Genomic DNA, 25204 nt, shown 5'->3' with positions numbered 1-25204 from the left:
TTTTTTTTTTTGTTAAATATAATTTTGCATGCACATTCATGCTTATTCTTTGCGGGGAGTGGGGGAATTTGAAACAAATTCGTGGAATGTGAAGAGACGTCTGTTGGGGGATATGAGGAGCCTCTCAGAAGTTATAAAACCAAGGCTCCTCATTTCATTTTCATTTTATGTTTTTGCAGGAAGGAAGAGGTGGAGGTTATTGGAGGATTAGATTGGAGTTTTTGAATAGGAGTAAATTGAAGTTTTGGAGTAACATTTTTGCAGGTGAGATTTTTATTTTTTATTTACATTTTCATTTAGATTTAGATGTAGATGTAAATTGAAATTCCAAATTAGTTATAATATTCTACTTTGATTTAGATTTCAATTTTAATTAATTTCATTTAGATTTAGAATTCTGTTCATAACTATTTAGGCTTGCATTTAATAGTTTAGTCTTGCATGTTTGATTTAGATTTAGATTTGTATTCAAAATCTATTTGATATATATATTTTATAATACTTTTCATTGTTAATGGTGCTTGATGGGAGTGTTTTAGGGATGTCTTCTTTTCTATTTCTGAAATATTTTGGTCCAATATGTACTTTCCTAACCAAATCTATCCATTTTCTTCTGATTCATGCATGGAGCTTCCTGACGCTATTAGCGCGTTGCTGGGACTGAATGGGAATGGATTAAAGATAAATGACTGACTCTGGATCTGGATATGCATTTGGAATTGGCTCTATTGCGGCTCCAATTTATAGGTTCCTTCCAGTCTATGAGCGCACTAAAATCTTTGCAGAATTCAGAAGATCCATGACAAATTGAAACATTGAATTTTTGGAGCCTTTTGATTTCAATTTCTATTTGACTTTGATTTGGGTCATTGTATTTGGACAAAATTCCAGAGTTGCTCGGTCTTCTCAGATTTTATTTATTTTATTTCTCTGTAAATTTTGTTAATAAGAATGAGTCTTGTTCATTTGAGTGTTGATAGCATCAATCTCTCTCTTTTGAAAATATAGTATTTGTAATGTTTTTATAAAAAAAAACCTAAATGAATATTCGATTGTTCTGTGATAGATTGTTCTGTGAGGTTCCAACTTGGAGCTAATAAGATGCTCACTTCTAAAAACTCTTCGTAGTATACCTGTGTGTCTTCTTTAAGTTCTTTACTAATCTTTATCGCCTCCTTGCAATGGATTGTTTTTTAGTGTATTTTAGCCGGTGTGATTCATGAGTACGGAATCAGTTTAAACTATTGATGCAAGAATGCAAATCCATGGAAAACCCATTTTGGATTCCGTCATACTCTTCTATCATACATTTTTTAACATTCCATTATTTACTTGCACATTTCCACTTCCTTGAACTTCTAGAGGACTATTATCTCCTAGATATATATTCTCACCATTGCTTTCACTGAATAACTCAAACTGCTCCTTATTATGTGACATATGTTGTGTGCAACCAAAATCAATTATCCATTCATCCTTAAAAGAAGTATTTGCTTTAAGTGCTACATAGAAGGTATTCCTCTTAGAATCAAATGATTTTGTAGACTTATTCTTTTCTGAGTCATTAATCCTTTTGTAACATTCATTAGCTTTGTGTCATTTCTTACCACAGTGATGACATTTCCACTTACTTCTATTTGGATTCCTATATGAATTATTATTATCTCCATACTTCCAAATCTTTCAATTAGATCTATTATCTTGTGTCCTTTGATGTTATTGTTCTTCTTTCATTACAAATGCTTGAGATGCACAATCAACAATAGAGGATTCTCTTTCTTTTATTTGACATTTTTCTTCTTGAATTAACTTAGCACACAACCCATCAGATTTAATGCCTTTTAATTTATCAACAATATTAAGTCCCCTTATAAAAGATTGATAAGAGCCTAGAAGACTTTGTAAAATTATTTGCACAAAATCCTTATCATCTATGCTCTTTCCAAGAGAAACCAATTCATTTTTCTTTTCCTTTAATTTACTTAAATGAGTCACTACTTCCTGTGAGCCTTTTAATTTTAGATTATACAACTTTGTGATGAGAGATATAATCCATACAATACTTGAATTTTGATACAAACTTTCCAAGATCTTCCATACTTGGCACTCCTCTTCTTTCATTTCAAACTTCTGGAAAAACTTCTTCTGAAAGCGTTAACTTTATCAAAGCAGATGCCTTCTTGTCTCTCCTATTCCAATCATCATGTTCTTTTCTAGAATCTACTAGTCTCTGCTCACTACCATTTGCAATATCATAACAGTTTTGTAGAGTTAGAGACATTTCAATTTGTGAAACCCAATCATAGTAATTCTTTCCATTCAATCTAATTGAGGGTAGAGGAGTAACAAGAGAATCCATTAATCAACTTCACTTCTTTTTTGAAAAAAATAGAACTTTCAGCACTTCAAAGTTAACAAGGACATGAAATTCTTACCAAACTTGTGTAGAGAATAAACTTAGTGTTGTTCAACCAATTTTTAGCCTGCAACAAAGAAGATTAGAGATTTTCTCCATAAAGCCACTGCCCAGAAATTAGATCTACTCAAAAGAAGGTGGATGAAAAATTGTATAGGTAGCTTGTCGGTAGTCTCTTATATCTTACCATAACTAGACCAAATATTGCATATGCTGTTGGTGTTGTATCCAGGTACATGGAAAACCCATGCTTTGATCATTGGAAGGCTGCTAAGAGGATCTTGAAGTACATCAAAGACCCTTACAAGCTTGGCACTGAGTACCAACATGGAGGAGACCCTACTTTAGTAGGCTATATAGATTTTGATTATGTAGCTGATATTGATGATAGGAAATCAACTTCAGGATATATCTTCCACCTTGGATTCGGACCAATCTCTTGGAGCAGCAAGAAGCAATCAACAGTGACACTATCATCAATAGAAGTCGAATATATTGTAGCATCAAAGGCATCTCAAGAAGCTCTATGGATCAGAAGACTACTTGAAGAGACATGTCATCAACAAGCTCATCGAACTACCATATTCTGTAACAACCAAAGCACTATTAAGCTTGCAAAGAATCCTGTCTGCCATGCAAGATTCAAACATATTGAAGTTCACCACCACTTTGTTTGAGATCTCATGGAGAGTGAAGTAATCAAGCTACACTTCTGTGGCATTGAAGATCAAATTGTAGATATATTTACCAAAGCATTATCTACTATCAAATTTCTCAAGTTTAGAACATTGCTATATCTCAAAGAGGTTGATGTTTGAATTCATTCTTGTAATAATTTCTCCCACTTAAAGATGCATTCGTGGTAGAAATTAAGGGAAGGTATCGGAATAATTCCACCTTATTATCTCCACATCACTGGTCCGTTATAACAAAACTGCCAGTTTATCATATTTTCCAGCCATTGACTTTTAGTGCTGTCAAAATAATATCGGGTCCTCTGCAATGTATGAGGAAGTTAGTTTATTTTCAACATGAATTCAGGAAAGTTCTACCAACCTATACGTGTTGGAAGCCTCTATATATAGAGAGAGCCATTGTAATGTGTTGTTGTAGCTAGATTAATAAAACAATATCTTTCTCTTTCAAATTTGTTTTGTGCTGCTATGCTTTTCTCTTAAGTTTGTTTATGTTTTTTTCATTTATACTAATAAACAAAAATAATAATTTGAATCCATGTAATCACAAGACAAGCTACAATGGATGGACTGTTAGTATTTAAAATCCAAATGAATATATATTATTTACTTACCACATTCAGCGGCTAAGATTGCCCTATACTCTTCCATGTCTTGTATATTAATCGAAAGAATAGACTCTGTTTGACATCGCAGGGCTAGTATTCCAAATTTCCGCCAGTTATCTACCTGGGGAGGTAAGCCCAATACCACTATTTATAATAAAAAAATGAATCTTCTTAAGGCGAAGTTAGTGACAGCTAAAAAATAGAGAAAGAAACATATCTATTTTCTATCATTTACAATTGTCAATGCAATTGCAATTACGAAGAATATCTATTTCGCACACATTCTAATCCACTAAAAAAAATATAATCTTCACAGTATTAGAAAGGGAACTAAATAACCATGGTAGAACTATGTATTTACAGAAATCTGTTTATACTAAAAACTTGGTACATATTTCTATGGCGCATTTGCCAGTTTTTGTTCAACTAGTGAATTATCCCCGCTTATTTTCCAAGAGGGAATATTTTAAATTTTTTCCATATTTTTATATCCTATAGAATAGATGAAAACCAAGGCGGCCACAGAACTGTCTTTGAAGATCTTTATTTTCTTGCATCTTATCTAATGCAAACGGAGGAAAACTTCAGGTCAGAATATCTCATGCTCATCTGTATCAACTGTCTTTCATATCTAAACTTACCTAAAAGATCACCCTTTCTAATTTGTTTTATAAATCCATTTTTTCAATCATTATTTCATTAGGTTTTTAAGTATTTTAAGCTAAAGCCAATTCTTGTAAACTAATGTGTAAGGAAATCAAGATCCTTGATATCACTGACTCTTTTATGTCAGAAAAGAGAAAGAAAGCAGCAGAGGAAAAATAAAAATAAAATAAAATAGAAATTTTTTAAATTCATATTTCATGTTTATTTTAAATTTTATTAATATTTAATTGAATATATATCAAATCATAGAACTATTGTTACTATTTTATTTTTATAAAGAGAAAATCAAAGTGATCAAAAGAACTTTCTTAAAATACTTAAAGTTCATGTTGTTTCATATCATAAGAGGATTATTCAAACTAATATAATATATTCAAAGTAAGAAATTTATAGGAAATAATTTGCCTTCTATTTCTTAATGAGAATGATAATTCACACATGCTATTCTATTTCAATTGCAAAATATTATCTATTTTAGTTTTACAAATTGTAAGTTACAAGCTATTCTTCGAGATTACTTACTATTTATTTTATCTAGAAGAGAAGAACTCAACTTCCAATAAATAACTTCTAGCCTACGAATTCTTTTTATATTTTTTTCACCTCTTAGAAATCTCTCTTCCTTTTGATGAACAACACATCTCTATCAATATAAGAAACACATAACTAGTAGACCACCTTTCAACTTTTCCAACAGAGCTTCTAAAAAGTGTATCTATTCAATTTTCCAAAATAGGTACCTTAAACATCCAGATTGTTCCCCATCTTATCCCATCTTCAACGTAGCTTATTGGGAGCTTTCTAGAGGTCTGCATAAATGGTTATAAATTTCCAGTTGCTTTGGCTCATGTATATAACAAAAAGTTGCAGTGTGCTCTGGCAGTAAAGTTCTAAATTTTCAGTGTCCATATGTGTTGTATTTAATTCCTTCTTTTCTGCCCTATCTTTGTTCTGTTGTTCTTTGCTCCATTTTCTTTTTATTAAAACTTCATTATCGCAGACACTCAAATTTACTTTTTCATAACACCATAGAGAAAATATCTGCCAATTGTTCTTCAAACTTGCAAAACTAAAGGTAAATTTCTCCACACCTCAAAAAATCAATTTTTTTGATTTAACCATGATGAATGATAGTTCAGGTGTACCTTGTTGAAAATTATAGTTTAGATGTATTTTCAGTCTTCTGTGTTCTCTTGAACACTTTTCCCAGCCCAATACATAAAAATTTATATATGTCTGCATTCATTTTCAACTACTTAACTATTATTAAAAAAATAAAAAATAATAATACTTAAAAAAGATGTAAAATTGTCCTATGCCCCCAAATTCTCCTACATCAGAGAGAGACCCTTGTTGTTGGCTACTGCCAACACATAGAAGACTTCTCTTGTTCAACGAATATGGGCAACAAAGAGAGGCAATAACCCAAAGTACTAATTAGAATTAAATTTTCTTATAGAAATGCACCGCATGAAGATTATAACAAGGAGCTTTCAATCAAAATTTCATTCATTTCCTTCCTATAAATTGGAAAGCTCGCCCATAAGAGCAGAAGATTTCAACATTGAGACAGACTCCCTAAGACACCATGCCAAGATCACATAGCCTTTGGAAAATATAGGAACATATATTGCACCGCACTTAATTGCATTTTCTAGGCTTGAATCAATGATTTGCGCCTTCTCTAACTTGTGGATGTTAAGAAACACATTCAATCAGCCTGCAAAGAGAGCTTGAAAGAGATGATCAACCAGAGTTTTCTCACATCTTTTCCCCTAAAAGTAAAAAACACATGATATTTCATGGTACAATTGAAAGGAACTTTTATGGCGGTAGGAATGTAGAGTTTGACTCCCTCCATGTTAGAGTTTGAATTCAAAGGAAGAAGAAGAATGTAATGAGACAAAACCTAAATCCACGCATCAGATCTTAACCTCTACTACATATATCATTGGAATTTATTCCAACTTCTTGATAGCCATCTTGTATGCTCTTTCCCCACTCTTTCCCCATACAATTGTTATATTGTAGTGGGTACCTCCATGCATGTCTATTTTTTAATCTATTTTGCAATGTTATGTTAAATCTATTTTGAAAGTCAATGTCAAACACATTTTATAATTTTTTGTAAATCTATTTTGAAAGTCGGTGGCACACGAATCTCTGTCAAGACTAAAATTTTTGAGAGAGGAGCTTGACCTTGTTCGAGAAGAAATGTCCAAGTAGTTTCAGGGGGCGTATACCTTAGAAAATCTGTTTGTGACTTTGCTCGTCAGATTTATGTAAAAACTCTATGTAGTGCAAAGAACAATTGTTAGGTAATTTATGATTAGCTGTATTTTTATTTTTTTCAAAATTTTCTAATATTTAATTAATCTAGAACATGTTAAATAAGAATAATAGTAATTAACATTAACTTATTAATATGAAATATTTTTTAAGATTGATTCAAATGTATACTTTAAGTAAGCAGTTCCGTAATATTTTAGTTTGTTCTTTGAATTATTATAGAATATTATGGTACAAAATATGTGTTGGAGTGATTTTTATTATTGATTTGAAGAAACTTAATTATATAATAAATATTTGGAAAGATCTAGGTTAAACTTCTTGAACATGTTTGTCATCTCATAAATTGGTAGATGTCACCCAAATTGATCAAGAATTTTGAGATTTTCAAGGTTTTTGGGTTTTCTTTGCATTGAACACAAACCCATAGTCGAATTTTGAATCACGGTTCCAAATCCACAGCTTTTAGAGTAGAAAGGCACTTTCTTTTTCATATTTCAAAGTTAGATTTCCCCCTTTTTTGAATCTCTTAGCATAGACCTATTTATATGCTTTAATTGGTATGATTGCACGTATAATGCTCCTAGATATATTTCATTTAATTAATTGGTTCAATTTACACTTATATTGCACATCTTAAAGTAAATGAACATTGCATGAAAGTTGATTTGCATGCACACTTCCTGATTACATAATATGAGTTTAATATTGACATCTCTTCATCCTATTTGAGTTTTGCTAGTCTAACCTTGATTATATTAAGAGTTATGTTTGGAATACCCCTCTTTCACCTGTATTTTCTATTTAGGAAGTGGAAGGCTTATTTGATACATAATTTATTGAGTGTTTCCATCCCCCCCCCCCCCAACCCAATAAGAGTTCATTGTTTTATCTCCATACTTTTGGTTCCTTTCTTTAGATTAATTATTTTGTGCCTTTTTATAACATTATTTTCTTAAATGCTTAAGACTCAAGATTAAGCAATAAATGATTCTCTTTCCTTTATTTTATGTTTCTCTTCATAGATTAACTTAGCACATGACTCGTTAGATTTAATATTTTTAATTTATCTGGAGTATCAAGTCCTTTTTAAATGATTGATAAGATTCTTCAAGATTTCGTAATATTATTTGTACAAAATCTTTATCATTTATATTCCTTTCTATTGAAAACAATTAATTCTTCTATTCCTTTAATTTACTTAAATGATAGACTATTTCTTGTGAATTTGATAACTCCATATTGTACAAGTCTATGGTGAGGGATATGATTCATATATCACCTCAATTTTGATAGTTTTTTTTACATTTCTTATATTTTCACACTACTTTCGAAAAGACTTTTTTTTGAAAGTGCAAGCTTGATCAAAGTTGCTGCCTTCTTGTCCATTTTATCCCAATCTACTTGCTCTATCTTTGTTCATCCCAATAACAATATTATAATAATGTTGATGTGTTAGAGACATCTCTATTTGTGAAACCCAATACTAGTAATTATCTCCACTTAACTTTCTGCATGTAAAATAACACTAAGATAATCCATTGTATCAACTTCTCTCATTTTTGGACAAGAAAAAAAAATTAGAATCATCAAATCTCAAATTAACAAATGAAAAAAATCTCACTAAACATATATAGAAATTAGTTGACACAAGAAAAATTCTTGACACTATTTAGCAGAAAAGATCACAATTTCACGAAAAAGCCATATCACTTTCCAAGTATCAAATTTTTCTTTGATATCATGTTGAGGAAAACAATATGAGAACAATGTTATACTAGCATGGAAGAAAACATCTAGAAAAAAAACAAATTTTTTATAAGTATTGAAGACTTAATATTTTATTTTATTGATTCATATTTAAGTAGAGAAATCCATAGCTTCTTTTTATTATAGGTCTAAGTTGGTCCATATAAATTAAGTAATAGGAAGTTTAGTTTATAATTGACAACCATTAGATCCTGCCAATTGGATCCTATTTTTCAGCATGAATAACCATTGATTCTAGGTTCTAGAGAGTAATAAGACCACATAGGGCTCCTGCAATAAGTGTATGAACTGCATTCTATTTATAACATTTTTGAATAGTGTCTTCAAAGTTTTGTAGAGAATTTTTGGTTTCTTGTTACATTATAATATATACCTTAAGTGCATACAATTGATACTTGATCTCGTACCTCTAATTAGATGCATTTAAACCTTTGACATTCCATGTCAGAATTTTCATTGGGCTCAAGGAAAGCGATACAGTCTCCTCAACCTTTTAGAAACTAATGATTTTCCATCCAAGATGGATTGACTACCAATGTCAATTTCTTCCTTCAATTTAGCTATCTTATATTTCTGACATCTCTTCTTGGAGGAGGACTTAGATGGAGCATGGGATAATACTATTTTAATAATGGAAAGCATTTTTGAATAATCAAATTTAGGATCTTGAGATTCAATCAAAAACATCTCTTCTTCCTCACTGTGGTCAAAATTCAGAATCTTGGAACCCTTCCATCCAACTCCTTTCTCAAAATGTTCATAAAAACTAGTTGTTGCAGATTTTTTTTGCCTGCAACAATGAGTTGATAGGAATTTTGTTTTACCAAATTATCAACTGGATGCATAATACAAAAAAACGAATATTGATAATTTGTAGTAAAAAAATTGGGTAAACATAGTTAGAGAAAACTTGAAGAAATACTTTATGTTCTATTAAAAAATATAATAAAAAAATTAATAAATTAAAAAAATAAATATTTCAAAATAAATTATAAAATTAATCTTATTCTGATTCTAGTTTTGTACAACCAAACACTGGAAAATATGTTCCCATTGAATTTCAAGTGAACCAAATGGATTCAATCATATTCCCAAAATCAAACTCTAGATTAACAAATTCAATAACTAACAAATTTCAGTATTGCACAAATGCTGCATTTGCTAATTGCTGCAGTCAAACAGATATAGAAGACAAAAAAAATAAAAATCCAAGCTAGTGTTTTCCAAAACCACGCCTTAATATTAAAGCACTTTCTTAATAAAGAATTTAAAGAAGCACCCCGAAATTTGTTAACTAGTTTGCATAATATGCAAAACTTGATTTTCATGCAATCTCTGGAAGATTCGATTTCAATGAGATTTCAAAATAAATTATAAAGTTAATCTTATTCCAATTCTGATTTTGTATAATCAAACAAGGAAAACATCTTCCCATCAAATTTCAAGTGAACCAAATGGATCCAATTATATTTCCAAAATCAAACTCTAGATTAACAAATCCAACATCTAGCAAATTCCAATATTAGACAAATGCTAGATTGCTAATTCATGCAGTCAAAAAAATGGGTTCTAAGTTATAGAAGACCGAAAAAAAAAAAACTTTAAGTCATTGATTTCTAAAACCATGCCGTTGTTGAATAAAGAATTTAAAAAGGCACCAGAGAAAGGTATTTATTATAAAATTTGACAACTCACAAAATAAATTACAATATAATTTTTGGTAGCACATAACAAATAGAGGGTCAATTTGCATTTGAGATTACAAATATAACTCTCATTGTTACTTTTAGTTTGTTTTCCTACCAGCTTGAATTCCAGTCTTGATTCATTTCAACAAACGTGGCTTACTCATCCCATTTTTGTTGTTCATCATATCCATGGGTTTGCTCTTTATATCATGGGAAAATAGGGGCACTCCTTGTCTATATGGAAAAACCAGATTTCTCTGCTGAGAATATTGGGACACTCCACGCATGATCAATGGGTTTGGTTTCGTCACAAGAATCTAACTTTTCTAAGATTTAGAAAAATAAAATCATGTTATATTTTAATATTTAATATTCATAGAAGAATTTAGCAGTTTAGACATCACATATTAAGAAATAAATTAATTTTTGTAAAAAGAAGTAAAATTTAACTTTTTAACAGTTACAGCCTAAAAATCAAGTCTTCAACAATATAAAAATAAAAATTAGCCTAAAAATTTAAATTAAATATAAGTTCTCATATTCATATTGGTATAGATATAATACTATAAATATGAAGCTGAAACAATACAACCTTATTTTAAAGCATTACCATTATACAATTGCTTCCAACCATTTTAATATATATGGCAAAAAAAACTTTTCAGTAATCTTCTAATATATTCTCAATTGAATTTTAAAAATGAGATTGCATCCAAGAGATTTTAATCGAACAAAATCGTGAAGAAAAAATAAGACGAGTCTGAACTTACGTGCAAGGCGATTGATATGCTTTTTACCTTTACTGGGTTTGCCGGACAATTTGAATTTGAGTTTTGAACTTTTACCCTACGACCATCTGACTTTTGTTAGCTTGGACACTAATTTTTCTGGATTGAAGGAAAACATCCCCTTTAGCGTGTGATAGTAAGTATATTTTTTAAGAGCTTTGAAGTGTAAAATTTATTTAAGATTGCATACAAAAAATGACCAAGAATTTAATGCATTTAAGATATGATCAGGAGGTTGAGGTATACCGTTTTGATCTACTCTTTGTGTGACGCTGCCAGTACATTACACATTACACATGCTTTTATGCAAATAAGGGAAAGCATAAATTTCATTCCATCAAACCATAAGACAAGCTGTAATGAGCTGATTGCTAGTATTCAATATCGAAATAAATATATAGTATTTATTTACATCCTGGGGTTATAATTAAATTCTTCCGCCAGTTCTCCGCCTGAGGAGGCAATCCCAAGAGGCATATTGTTGGCTTGATCAAAATGGCATATGGAGTTGATTTCCATGCAGAATAACAACTCATAACGTCCAACTTATCCAGATTTGACAAGTTGCTAATGCTTTCTGGAAGGCTCTGCAATTTTTCGCACCAGCTTAGGCTTAAATGTTTCAGCTGTGATAGATTGCCAATACTGTCAAGAAGTTGAACTAAGATCTTACAACAGGTTAAGTTCAAGTACTCAAGCCCAGAGAGGGTTCCCAATACTGTCAGGAAGGCAACGGAATTTTTCACAGTAACTCAAATTCATGTATTGCAGTTGTGAGAGGTCGAAAATGATGTTAGGAAGACAATTCAAATTCTGACATCTGGAAAAATTCAAGGACTGCAAAAGTGACAAATAACTAACACTGTCCGGGAGGTTTCGCAGGGACCTGCAGTCAGTCCAGTCGATGATCCTCAATTGCGATCTCATGCCTAAAACAGATGATTTCTCCTTTATTGCTAAAAGTAACTCCTCCAACGAATTCGAGCTACACCCCATGCTTGCAAAAAGGCAAGGCAAGGTGGTTTTATAGTCCACGACACTATGCCATAGTTTTTGGGTTTATGTATGGTGACAGTGATATGGGACTACCTCGTACTCTTTTTCGAGAGGCGCTTGGCACTACAAATGAGGCATACATACCCTACCCGCCCAGTGGGATTTGAACTTGTGACCTCTCTTTCAAGAGTACAAGTTCTCCACCACTAGACCAACTCAGGTTGTCTAAGAATTCACCTTGACCCATCTCAAAGTTAGAGGAAGAATGTCTAAGATATCTTCTATGAGCACTTGCTCCAAATGAAGATAGCGAAGACTAGGTGTACACAACATTTTAAGGCACCGTGAATCACCTTGATGGAGACGAAGGCGAGAGATATTGATAGTGCTACTTGCATTGTTGAATGAGCTGCTTGACTGGAAGTGGACAGTCTCCCGTTGCTGGGTTTGATCTTCCTCAGCAATGATTCGGCCCATATCTCGCACGAGGTCATGCATTTCAAATACACCTTTCTCGTCTATCTTTATCAACAACTTATTTGACAGATTATTGATAGCAATGCGCACATTCTTGTACATGGATTTCCAGAAAACTATGGGAGAAGTTGTGCATTCTCCAATAAAATAGCAAGCAATGTCCAGAAACATTTCTTTTTCCTCACTACTAAGACCACTATATCTGATCTTGAGTGTTTCAAAAATGTCTCTATTGCCTGCAACATTTTCAAGGGTTTCATTCCAGCAATCAATGTGAGTGTCATCCTGCTTATCGTACAAAAAAGCTCCAATGATCTCGAGAGAAAGAGGGTGTCCCTTGCAAGCCTCCACTATTCTTCTCGAGAGTTGTTTAAAACGGGGAATGGGGGATGGTCTGAGGAAGGCGTGCCAACAAAACAACTGGAGCCCTACGCTTTCCTCAAATCCGCGCATCTCGCGAATGCAATCGGATGAGATATGAGCGGCATTGAGAATGTGTCTAATGATTAAATGATTAAACGGCTTCCAGGGGCCAGCCAATCCCCAGCCAAGGCGTCCAATTGCACGCGATTATCAACATCGTCCAAGACGATAAGGGCGCGGATTCCTTGCAAACGATCTATCAACAAATATTTTCCCTTTTCCACACAGATCTTCTTCATAGTTGACCAAATCTTTGAGAATTTGACCCTGCAATTTTGGAAGGCTAGCGTCGCGGACATTAAACAGGAAGGAAGCAGCATCGAATTCACTATAAATTTTATTATACACGGCCTTCGCAGCTGTGGTCTTCCCAATACCACCTATACCCAATATTCCATATTGGGATGAAATGAGATGCAATTTCTGAATTAGACCTTTTCGTACAGTTTCAAATCCCACCGGATGTTTGGCAACTTGTAACGGCACCCTGTCAAGTGTCTTTATTATGTCGTTCACCACTTTCTTCACTAGCTGACCTTCGAATCTGTATATTGCGAAGTTAGTGACACCTGTACAATGACGAAATAATCGAATCTATTTTCTATCATTTCAAATGACAATGCAATTGCAATTACGAAGTATATCTAATTTGTGCCCATCCTAATCACCCAAACAATATATAATCTTCATAATAACCATGGAAAATCTATGTATTTATGGAAATTTGCTCATACTAAAAACTTGGTGCATATTGCTTTGAAACATTGTGCTAGTTTTTGTCTAGCCAATGAAGTATCTCCTGTTATTTTCCAAGAGGGCAGATTTTAAATGTTTTATGATTTTGTTTTAATAGTGTAGAATGGATGGATATGAGTAAAGCCACACAACTATCTCCGATGATCTTTATTTTCTGGCATCTTATCTCATGCGTATGAAGGAAAACCTAAGGTAAGAATTCTTTTTTTCATCTGCTCCAGCTTTCTTCCATATTTAATTTAAAAGATCATCCTCTCTAATCTTCCTTTTAACTCCATTTTTCCAATCATTATTGCTTCAGGTTTTCCAAGTATTTCAAGCGAAAGCTAATGCTTGCGAACTACCGTGCAAGGAAATAAAGCTTAGTGATATGATGGAGTCTTTACGTCAGAAAAGTGAAAGAAAGAGCACAGGAAAAATGAAATAAAAAGGAACAGAAAACTAGAGAGGTAAGATTTTTACAAATCAAATTTAAAAAAAAATCATATTTCATATATATTTAAATCTGTATCAATATTTGATCGCGAATTATAGATCTACTGTTCTGTGTAACTTTCATGAATACTATAAACAGAGTGATGATCTTAACCTATTCAAAGTCTGTGATCTTTTACATAACATGAAGGTCACTCAACACATCATTCTAATATTATCAACATTTAAAAATATATATTCTGCAATCTAAACTTCTTTTACATATATCATATGAAGGTTAATCTAGAACTCTTTTGCAGTAATTAAAAACTTGTAATAAATAACTTGTTTTCTATTTCTCAATGAAAATGAAAATTTGCACATGCTCTTCAATTGCAAGATATTAGCTATTTCAGCTTTACAAAATAGACTAGATTCCTTGCTACTTTTATTACGACCAAAACAATTCAACTTGTCCCATACTTATAGTCAGAAATGAGAAGCCCACAGGAAACCTCTAGATGCTCAAATTTGGTTATTTTGAACGATTGAGTTCAGGTGTTTGGCTTTTTTCTTTTGACGTTCTTAAGAGTGCTCACTATATTAGATATGGGGCATTAATTATGTGATAAACGAATCTGGTATTTCTTTTCCTTCTTAAAATAGGCCGGCTTTGTGGAGGCATTCAACTGTTGAAACTCCTCAATTTTAAATTGATAGATTTACACTCTCGGACACGTGACAATTCATAACATTTATTTTGGAATTCACAGACTTAGAATTAAATAAGAACCAACATGGCTAAATTGTTCATATGCTGCATCAATGAAATGTCCATATTATTCATTGTATGTCTATTTGACTCAAATTTACCATATGTACATGTGTATCTCATCCGTAGATGCAGCTGGTAACTCTTCTGCATAAGAGCAGCTTATAGGCATCAATAACGTTACATCGCTCAGAAGATGCCCGGTACAACCCGCATTTTATATTGCAGTGGGTACAAATATTATACTACAAAGTAGAGATCAACATTATCTCCACTAAATTGGATGGCTCTAAACCTCTCAATACTCGATAGGTGAATATATATATATATATATATATATATATATATATATATATGACCGAGGCCACCAGAGTATCCATGAATGGTGCGGTATAAAATAAAAATAACTATTTTTTACGAGATTTTTGGGTTTATTCTTTTAAAGTAAATAAATGCTATCCTATTTTCCGTCTCCTTAAAAAACATTTCTGATTCGGCATATTAGGTTTCACTTGAGATTGCCAATATAAAGAAAGGAGAAAGTGTAATTGGATTATAAATGTATTATAACTATTAAAAATATTCATTTATATTTTATTTGTATAGTGAATAATAAAGTTTAATAGATTATAGGCAAGAGCTTACACCACAACGGTAAATTGTGAGTCTTTTATCAAAAAGGTCTTGCCCTTCAGTATGTAGTATCTAATTTATATTTTTGTTTTTAAATCTTAGCATTTTAGACAAACTATTTGCCATTTCTAGCTGAAACTTGCAGAAGTAAAACTATTAGCATGCAGGCTCCCATTTAGTCTTACCAAATTTTTATAAAGTGGTGAATTGACAATAATTTTGAAGTCTTTAATATATGTCAAAAAAATAATAATAATAATAATTCGCATAGACTTTCCAAATCTCTTGAGTGTATCCATTTCACACCAAGTTGAAAATGTTAGTTTTAAAACAATTTCATGACTAAAAATTCTCTCTCTTCCCCTTTTTTATATATAATTACATAGAGTTCTATCCATTTAAACTCCCTCAATATCTCTTTTCACTATTTATTTTCCATTTCTGTTTATATCTATCTATTTTTCTTCTTATCTAACTATAGAAAAGAACTTTGACACATTTCATCCTTTACTTTTAAAAAATAATTCAATTTTAAACTAATAATTGAATTTGAAAAAACAAAAAAACAAAGATCAATTACTAACCTTGGAGTCATATCTAGTGACCACCCTGAACGAGAGCAGATCTTCTCAAGGGCATGCTTCCACCCATCAATCTCTTCTCTTGAATATCGATTTGGATGGTTGTAGTGCTTTTCAAATGATTCCTTGTAAGGGCTGGAATCTCCTAGAGGATACCTAACATGGGTCGGTTCCAGTTCATAAAAGAGAGGAATAATCGTCCCAGAAGATTCCAACATAAAGGCAACTTCCCTAAGACACCATGTTGAGCTTGCATAGCCTTTGGAAAATATAGGAATACATATTGCGCTCCACATAATTGCATTTTTCAGGCTGGAATCAATGGTTCCCCCCTTATTTAATTTGTGGGTGTCAAGAAATACATTCAATCCGGCTGCAGAAAGAGCTTGGAAGAGATGGTCAACCAGAGTCTTTCTCACATCTTTTCCCCTAAAACTCAAAAACACATTATATCTCTTAGCATGGAAAGAAACCTTTGTCATGGCGGCCGAAAGGTAAGGCGTGAATCCTTCCATGTCAGAGTTCCAATTGAAAGGAAGGAGAATGTAATGAAACCTAGATACAGAAGGGCGATATTGGGCACAACCCAAAAAGGAAAAATATTATAGGAAAGATCAGATCTTAACTTGTACTCCATGTAGCAGGAAACTTCCTTTCAACTCATTAATAGACATTCTATAAATGCACTCTTTCGTCGTACTATTACAAATGTGATATACTGTAGTGTGCAGCTCTCTAGATGTATTGGTATAGAAGATCTTTATTATTATCTATTTACTATTACCATGTGAATTTCAATGAGAGCCTTTATATCTGATAATGTTCGAGTTTTAATTTTTTGAAATTTAATATTCTCCAAAACAAAAGATTAAAATTTATCAATAATTTTAAAAAAAAATTGTATTAAATAAAAGCTACTATATTTTACATGTATGATATTTTAAAATTTTGTATTAAATAAAAGTTAATATATTTTAAATGTATAATATTTTTTCGGTCAACTGGACTTGGTGGTAAAAATACTGAAACAAAGCAAATATAAAGAAGACTTACAAATTCAATAATTTGCTAAAGCAAATGGTAAGAAAACTTCAGTCTGAAAGTCACTGTCAAACAGGTCTCTGACAGGGTTAAATTTTCCGACAGAGAGTTTGACGTTGTTTTGGAAGAAACATCTGCATAGCTTCACGAGCTTGAGAGTTTAGGGTCGAGTGAGGGCGTACATTTTAACTTCTACCGCATTGCCTTGCCGCTTGTTTTGGAATTAGAACGATATAATATTTGAGTCTTGAGCGATGCTTCAACATGAAGCTTCTGCGAATTATGAAAAACATGCACCGGAGGAGATACAAAGGAGCATCAATCTATTAGATTTATAGTCAAATGCATAATAAATGGTGGTCATGAAGTTGGTTATAGTATTCATGACATATATAGTTTGTGATCAGGTTGCACTAATCATGAAGATAAGACTGAGTTGGTGGTGGACCTACTTGACCATTTGGTTGATTCTATGGCATCTAACAGGAATTGGCCCTCCTCCTAAGATTCTAACAAAAGCCCAAACATACTACCGCATCAAACTTATATGTTTAATTAGAAGAATGGGGAAGGAAAGCCACAGAAATTGGAAAAATATTTATTTTCTTGAACTTTTTGCCGGCCAATTCGCTTTCCACGTTACACGCACTTTTTGGCTGACGCGTTTTGTAGATTGAAAATGATATATTCGAATACAATGCAACACCTTTAGGAAATTTTCCTCGCTCGCCTGCTCAGATTTGACATAATGTGCATCCTTCTCCTCAGAAACCACGTAATGGTTAACTTAGATAAGAACTTTCGTTTGTGGGGCACCCGGACAAGTAAAGTTGAAATTAAACATGTTATAGGATTCCACGAAAGGGGGAGTTGTCTCAAAACATCATTTTAAAATCAACGATCATATTCATTAATATAGGATACAAGATGATTGCAGTAATCTCAATGATTAATTTCAAAATATGATAATATGCCATTCCTGACAAGTGTAGTCCTTTAGAATATTTTATTACATTTGTTGTTGAGTGTTTTCAGAATGTGAAAGTCCAATATGAAATTCTTTTCTCACCGTGTGATAAATGTAGTCCTTTCCAAAAAAATTTTGTATGGGACATGTTTGATCTGCATCTTTAAAAAAACACGCATTTATCTCAACCAACTGCCATAATCCTATATGGGTTTAGATTATGGAAAATGTAGCGGCGTTCTTTGTTTTCCTGACTGTTGAGTTAACGGCTGTTTTGGTGGTCGGTTCTATGAATTCTCTGGCGGCTTCTTATGGAGAAAATGGGCGGACGCTCTGCGGATTGAACGCCGATGGTTCGCATTTTGTGACTCGCTTTGGAAGCGATGCGGCGATCGTGTACGGAGCACCTCTCAGAAAGGCGTTCACAGGGCTGACTGGCGGCGATGGATTTGTGTGCTGATTGGAGGGCTCCGGGCAGCCGTATTGCTGGGGAAACAACGTGTATGTTCAGATGGGAGTGCCGTCAACCGCAGCAGAATATGTTGAAATCAGTGCTGGTGATCACCATTTGTGCGCTTTGAGGAACTGGGACTGGATCGTATATTTTAAAATGTGGAATCTTTCCTAAAATCATCTTCTTTAGCTAGTCTTAGCTGGTGGATGGGAAATCAACAAAATATAGGCAAGTATAAATGCTTCTCATTATCATAATTAATGTTCTGTCATTATTATTCGAACAAAAATAGTCTGGCCTAGAATTACGAGGGCCTTCAATGGAACCCAGAAATTTGCTTTCATAGTTCTCTTTTATATTATATATTTCTCCCCTACTCTAAAGTTATTACTAAACTTGGGTGCAACTATTGAAGTAGTTAAAAATCATTTCGAAATCGTTGAATTGTTAATAAATTAAGTAGAACTAATTAAATACTTGTTAAAAATTATTTGTTTGCGTTCCCACCGTCAGTTAGGCTCAATATGATTTATGCTCTGCGTGTCAATCACATTGTATATCGAGTGAGGGAAGCGCAATGGAGAAGGATGTTTGGGGTTACTTCTTGACGAATATTCAAAACCTGGCATTCGCGTCCATAGCACTTTGTCTATTTTAGCTGTGTAATAGCACTCGATCTATGGGGAAGCTTTAAGAAGAGAACGTACTGGATCCCGGGGAAGTATTTGGTTCTGTGTGCGCTGACAATTGAGGCTCTGTCATACTTGGACGTGGCGTCTGTGAGCCTTTCGGACAACCCAAACATATGGGGCATGTCAATGGTGCTTGGCAATCATCTCCTCATTGAGAGTGGAAGACTCATAATATGTGTGTTTATAGGGTATCTGCTGCCGGGAATGGCCGCGTTTGGGTCTAGAGACCAGTGGGGAGATATTCTTGCCTTGGCCATCAATTTGTTGAGCAATATCGCCTCTGAGCTCTACTTTCTATACGCACAACAAATTTGGTGTTAGATGTGATAATATTTTATCCAATTTTGATGTTTATTTTCGTGAGGATCTAAATGCATGGTGGATTACTGTATAATTCTTATTATAGCACTAGCTCTCCTTACTGCGATTGCACTAAGAAGACTTATATTTTTAATGTGTGTCTATGGAGAATTTTTTTTTATCATAAAGGACATAATTTTCCCACATTATTCGGCCAAACTCAAAACTAATTACCAAATTCATGAGTGTTGTGATCTTAGATTCTATTCTTTTACAGTTGACTACAAAACAGTAAAAATAGTTCATTGAGCATGTCTTAATTAACAGCGAATGCAACACATTTTATATACGCACTGGCTCTTCATTCTATTTGGTTTCCAATATATTTTTCAAATGTTCAGCTACCAAATGATGTTTAAAAGAACATTTTTATTTGCTACTTATAATCCACACACAATTCCATACAACATTTGGGCACAGTTATAATTTTTTTTTCATTAAAACTTAAATCTTCAAAAATTGAAACATATAATAATGCAAATCATGTTTCTCACCTTGTCCAACTATGCCCATTCCTATATTTGCATTTGTTAAATTTACACACCTCACTTGATACTTTATTAATTAATACCATTTGATTGTTGATTGGATTGCTTTGAACTTTTGTTTATTTCTCGAAAATAAATAAATATGTCTTCTATACCTTCATTGTTACAATTTAATGACAGATTTACAATTTCTTACTAATCATATTTCCTTGCTGACATTCAAATGTGTCTTTTGACTATTGCTTGTGTTATGTTTCTTTATGGAAAAAATAGGCAATGCTAAACCTGGATACGACAGATCCATAAAAAGATGTTTGTGTGCCACATAAACTTTTGTACTTATGTTTGTTCAAATATATGCAATAAAAATAAATGTTTATCATATTATTCATTACCAACATTTTAAACTTAACATAATTTTCTTCGGTATCCTTATTGCAACCTTAGGTGCAATTGCTAGTTATTATTCGAAAGGTGTTTATGTGAAATGGACTTTACTAAGTTTGTCTATCAACGGCTTGCAATGTGGGAAAAGGATAGGCGAGAGTCAAGACGATTGAAGGCTATACAGTCGTCTGACGATGTCCACCGCTTTTTCATCATTTCATTACTGGTGATGACATTGATGTATATGTCATTTGTCCATGCCTTCTCACAGGTTTTTCATTGTTTTTTGTCCATTCTTTTTATTCGTACGCTGACCTCATAGTTGTACAATCGTCATGTGGGGCCCTGTGCCGTTAAACCCGAATTCTCGTATTTATGCCTATGTCTACGTTTGCATTTTTTTTTACCATTGGAGATTTTCTGTCCACAGTTGGAAGGAATCTATGAGTCACCTTAAGAATAGGCATGGAGAATACAACCCATGTTGTAATGTTGGTATTCCTTCTGTATATCACATTAATTATGCTCTTAGGCCCCGTTTGGTTGCTGGCATAGGAATAGAAAATTAGAATAGAAAATGGGAATGGGAATGGAAAGGAGGAATGGGAATAGAAATAGACAATTCCAATCATGTTTGGTGCACTTGGAATTCGACTGGAATATGTTAATCTATTGTTTGGTTGTACAAAAATAGAATAGGAATAAGGTTAAGTTTTGTATTTTTTTAAACATTTTTCCTAATTTTTTTTTAATTTATTTTTTTTAGTTAATTCATTTTCATTTTCATTTTTTTAAACAAATAGATATAATTTTAAAAAATGTTATAAAAAAAAAAAAATTTAAAAAAATTTAACAAAAAAAATTCAAAAAGTAAAAGTACAAAAAAAAAAAAAAAAAATTAATAAAAAATATTTTTTAATGGAAAATCGGAATGGGAATGGAAATGGCCTATTCCAATAACAAATATTTTTGGGCATGGACATATGCTCATTTTAGGGGCAAAATTGGAATATGTCTTCCTATTCTCTATTCCAATTGAGCTTACCAAACAACGAATATAAAACATATTCTAATTTCGTTTTCCTATTCCACCCATATTCCGGCAACCAAACGGAGCCTAAATGTCAATACCTACCTTATCTTGGCCCCATGTTAGTGACGGAGGTTTCATTTACCGATGGAACGCCCAACGCAGAAGAAGCGGTGGTTCCAGATGTCTGCGAGTCTTCAAATGTGGGTGTCTCCTTTCCGTGCCTTACTAATTCTAGTCCTTTACTTGAATCCGAGCCACTTAAAAACGCCGGCTTTGATGGAACTGGCAATGTCACCGAATTGCTCAATATCATCGGAACAACTTTGGACATAAGTGGACGAACTGTGGCATCAGCTTGTACACACAAAAGTGCCACATGAATGCATCGTACCACAAGATCCTATGAGCACCTCTCTCTTAATGTTGGCTCAACCATAGTTATCACATCTCCTCCTCTATAAACTCTCCATGCCTGTATAAATCACAAATTATATCTGTCAGTATCTGTCAGTTTTGAGATTGTTTGAACATAATACATTAAGATTTGATTCCTAAGCTAAAAGTGTTAAATAGTCAAAGTTGACTTATATTTTCAAGCTTAATTTATTCCTTAGTGCCGTCAGTTTTAAGTTTGATATCTGGAATTGAAATCCATTATTGAAAACAAACATATAGTGGTAGATTGATTTGGTACCCATTCCAACAGATTCTGCATCCCCTGGTCTAAATGAATATCTAAGTTTTTCCTTCCGCTGACAATCTCAAGCACTAGCACACCAAAGCTATAAACATCAGCTTTAACTGACAGTTGTCCTCGCATTGCATACTCTGGAGCCATGTAACCTCTGCCTCACAAATAAACCCCACTTAGAAAAATTGAAAAATAATTTTAAACAATTTCAATCATCATTGGGGTCCTTACATTGTGCCCGCAATTCTTGTTTGGATTTGTGTTTCATCTTCTGGGAAAATTCTGGCTAAACCGAAGTCAGCTATTTTAGGATTAAATTTGTCATCAAGCAAAATATTGCTTGTTTTAATATCCCTGTGAATGATTTTCACCTGTGAATCTTCATGAAGATAGAGAAGACCCCGAGCAATTTCAGTGATGATGTTATAGCGTTGTTGCCAATCTAGCTGTCTTCGCTTTTCTGGATCTCTAATCCCAATTCTATCCATCATTCTTCAAAGCATCACATGCTAAGGAAAAAAATTAAGCTTGGAAAAAATAAGTCAATTTTGACTATTTAACACTTTTAGTACTGAAATGAAGCTAAATGTATAATGTTTAAACTATGACTCTGCAAAATAATATTATATTATATGTAATAAATAAAGAGAGAACATAACTCACCAAAGAGAAAAGTATCCAGGCTCTTATTGGGAAGATATTCATAAATAAGCAACCGTTCATCTCCTTCTGTGCAACATCCTAACAGCTTCACAAGATTTCGGTGCTGAACATTAGATATTAGCTTCACTTCATTCATGAACTCCATTGTACCTTGGAAAGATTTTGCAGACAGCTTTTTGACTGCTATGTCCTTCCCGTCTCTATTTGTTCCCTGAAAGATCAAACCAGAATTAGAGCTCTGCATTTCTCTTAAAGAAATTTCCCCCTTAATAACCTTATGAACACAGTGTTGATTAAGGTCAAGGATACAATATAGCCCCACCCTGTATACACTTCCAAAGCCTCCCTCTCCAAGCTTGTTATTTTCATGAAAATTTTGTGTGGCTTCTGCCAATGTCCCTAAGCTCATGAGTAAATGTTGCTGGTCAGGTATGAGTAAACGAGATTCGGCAGAATACCCATGCCCCTCTGTGTAGGAAAGAAAATTATAAAAACTCAGAATTTTTTTGTTTAAAAACTAAACCCAACAGAGAACAAAAAAAATTGGACGCAGCACCTTCGTTGTGGGTGACTGGGCTCCTAAAAATGACAAATCTCACTCTTTTTCTCATTGCAATTAGACAAATACTCCCAAGATTAAGGGTACTTTTGACTGCTTCTCTGCAGTGCAGATTCTTTTCAATACAAGAATATCAGACATAGAATCCAACAAATATTAAAAGGAGGTGTTTGTGCTTACTCTTTGATTGGGTCTGTCCTGCTGTGGGAGGTGCAGAAGTTGTTGAAGTAGGTGGAGAAGATACAACTGTAGTGTTGAAAAATGAATATGACTCAAATCTGACCACGCAGTTTCCTAACAGACCCCGACCTCCTTGGTTCATAGAACAACAATCCTCCACAGTTTTTCTTGCTGTAAACAAACAATTCTTGCAATCATTGATAGATAAATATCTCCAACATTGAACGAGCCCATAGACATTTTTGGATGTGGAGTAGTTGGTCGTTCCCATGGCGAATCGCTTATTTGCAGGATCTAAAGCTAGATTGGACAAGTTGGAGAGAAGAATAGAGGTTTTGGCTTTGAAATCATCCATATTGCTCGTGTCGACTTCAATGGGATTCCACAGCTTTTTATATACGTTGGTATCGAGGGTTGAAATGAAATTAGAGTTGTCATAGCGCAAAAAACAGTCATCCATCAATATCATGCCACCTGTGGTGTTCGCGCAATGCTCCATGAGAGAAGTCTTTGCTGCTTGTGCACAGTCTGAGCATTTCTGTGCTGATAAGTTCCCAAAACACTGCAGAAGACCATAGATCTTGTTGGGTGTTTGACCATAGAAAGATTTGTTAAACCCCGAATTTAGAGATGTATTTGTAAATAGATCCGACATGACTCGGTTCAGATTAGCAGAATATGTACTGCTGTTGGCGTAAGTTGAATCATTGTTACAATTATGCCATCTGTAATCGGATTTCACAGAAGAAAAAATCATTACAAAGAAGAAAAGAAGAATAGAAAAGCAAGAGCTGCACCTCATTTTGTAGCTGAGATCAAATCCGTGTTGTGCAACCCAGTTAGAAGTAGAATTTGTGTTTCATGTCATCAATTTTAGCGATGAATTGAATGGGTTGATTGCAGCGTCAGTCAACTTTCATTCAAATCAAAAGCTGAAGCAGAAAAAGTCAGAGTCATTTTGGACGGCTGGCCTCACTAGTAAAATGTTTATTTATATTATATGTTCTATTAATAGGAAGGTCACCAGTACTATCTAGTTTGTCATTTTTTTATTGATTATTTATTAATAAATATAGGGTCTCTAGCTAATTTTCAAAGCATGCACATTTTGAATATTACGTTGTGTCATTTTGTTTTTGTTTTTTAACTAAATACATGCTTTCTAATTATTCTTCAAAGTACTCATCTATTTAAAAATAGAATATTTGAATATAAAAATGTTTTTAATTTTAAATTTCATTGTTTGAATTAAACAGTGATACTAAAAATATTATACAAATAGTTAAGTAAAAAATGAAAATAGTAGGAAAAAAAGTGAAGATCACAACTTTGATGTATTGAAATTGCAGGAACAAGTAAATGGGTAGGAAGGTAAGGGAGCTTGATGTCATCATGACATTTTTTTAAATACTATATTAAAATGTGAAGATAGCTTCATGTTAACATGATATTTCTAGTTGTCTTTTATTAACATTATATATTTACTATATATTGCAGGATTCATAGGTCACATTTACATTTGTTGCTTTAAGTATTTATGAATGTTTGAACTTATTATTTTCATTTTTATTTTGATTAAGTGTAGTAAAATTAAGGTATTGCCCAAATACAACTAGGCCTAAAGGAGTGCCCTAATAGTCCAAAAGCTACAGAGACACGTTAACAACACTATGATAATATAAAAAACTAGACACACACAAAACAAAGAGCAAACTAT

At 33.1% G+C, this 25204-nt stretch overlaps 1 pseudogene; it reads right to left on the bottom strand.

Annotated features, from left to right (window-relative positions):
* The window catches only part of LOC149563464 (cysteine-rich receptor-like protein kinase 15), a 50717-nt pseudogene extending 26264 nt beyond the window's left edge, over positions 1–24453 (bottom strand).
* Between the last annotated feature and the right edge of the window lie 751 nt (positions 24454–25204).

Source organism: Cupressus sempervirens, chromosome 4, assembly GCF_028749045.1.
Source record: "Cupressus sempervirens isolate cs-2001-9-10 chromosome 4, ASM2874904v1, whole genome shotgun sequence".
Lineage (NCBI taxonomy): Eukaryota > Viridiplantae > Streptophyta > Pinopsida > Cupressales > Cupressaceae > Cupressus > Cupressus sempervirens.
Note: the sequence above shows the minus strand (reverse complement) of the source record. Positions and strands in the feature narration are given on the sequence as shown.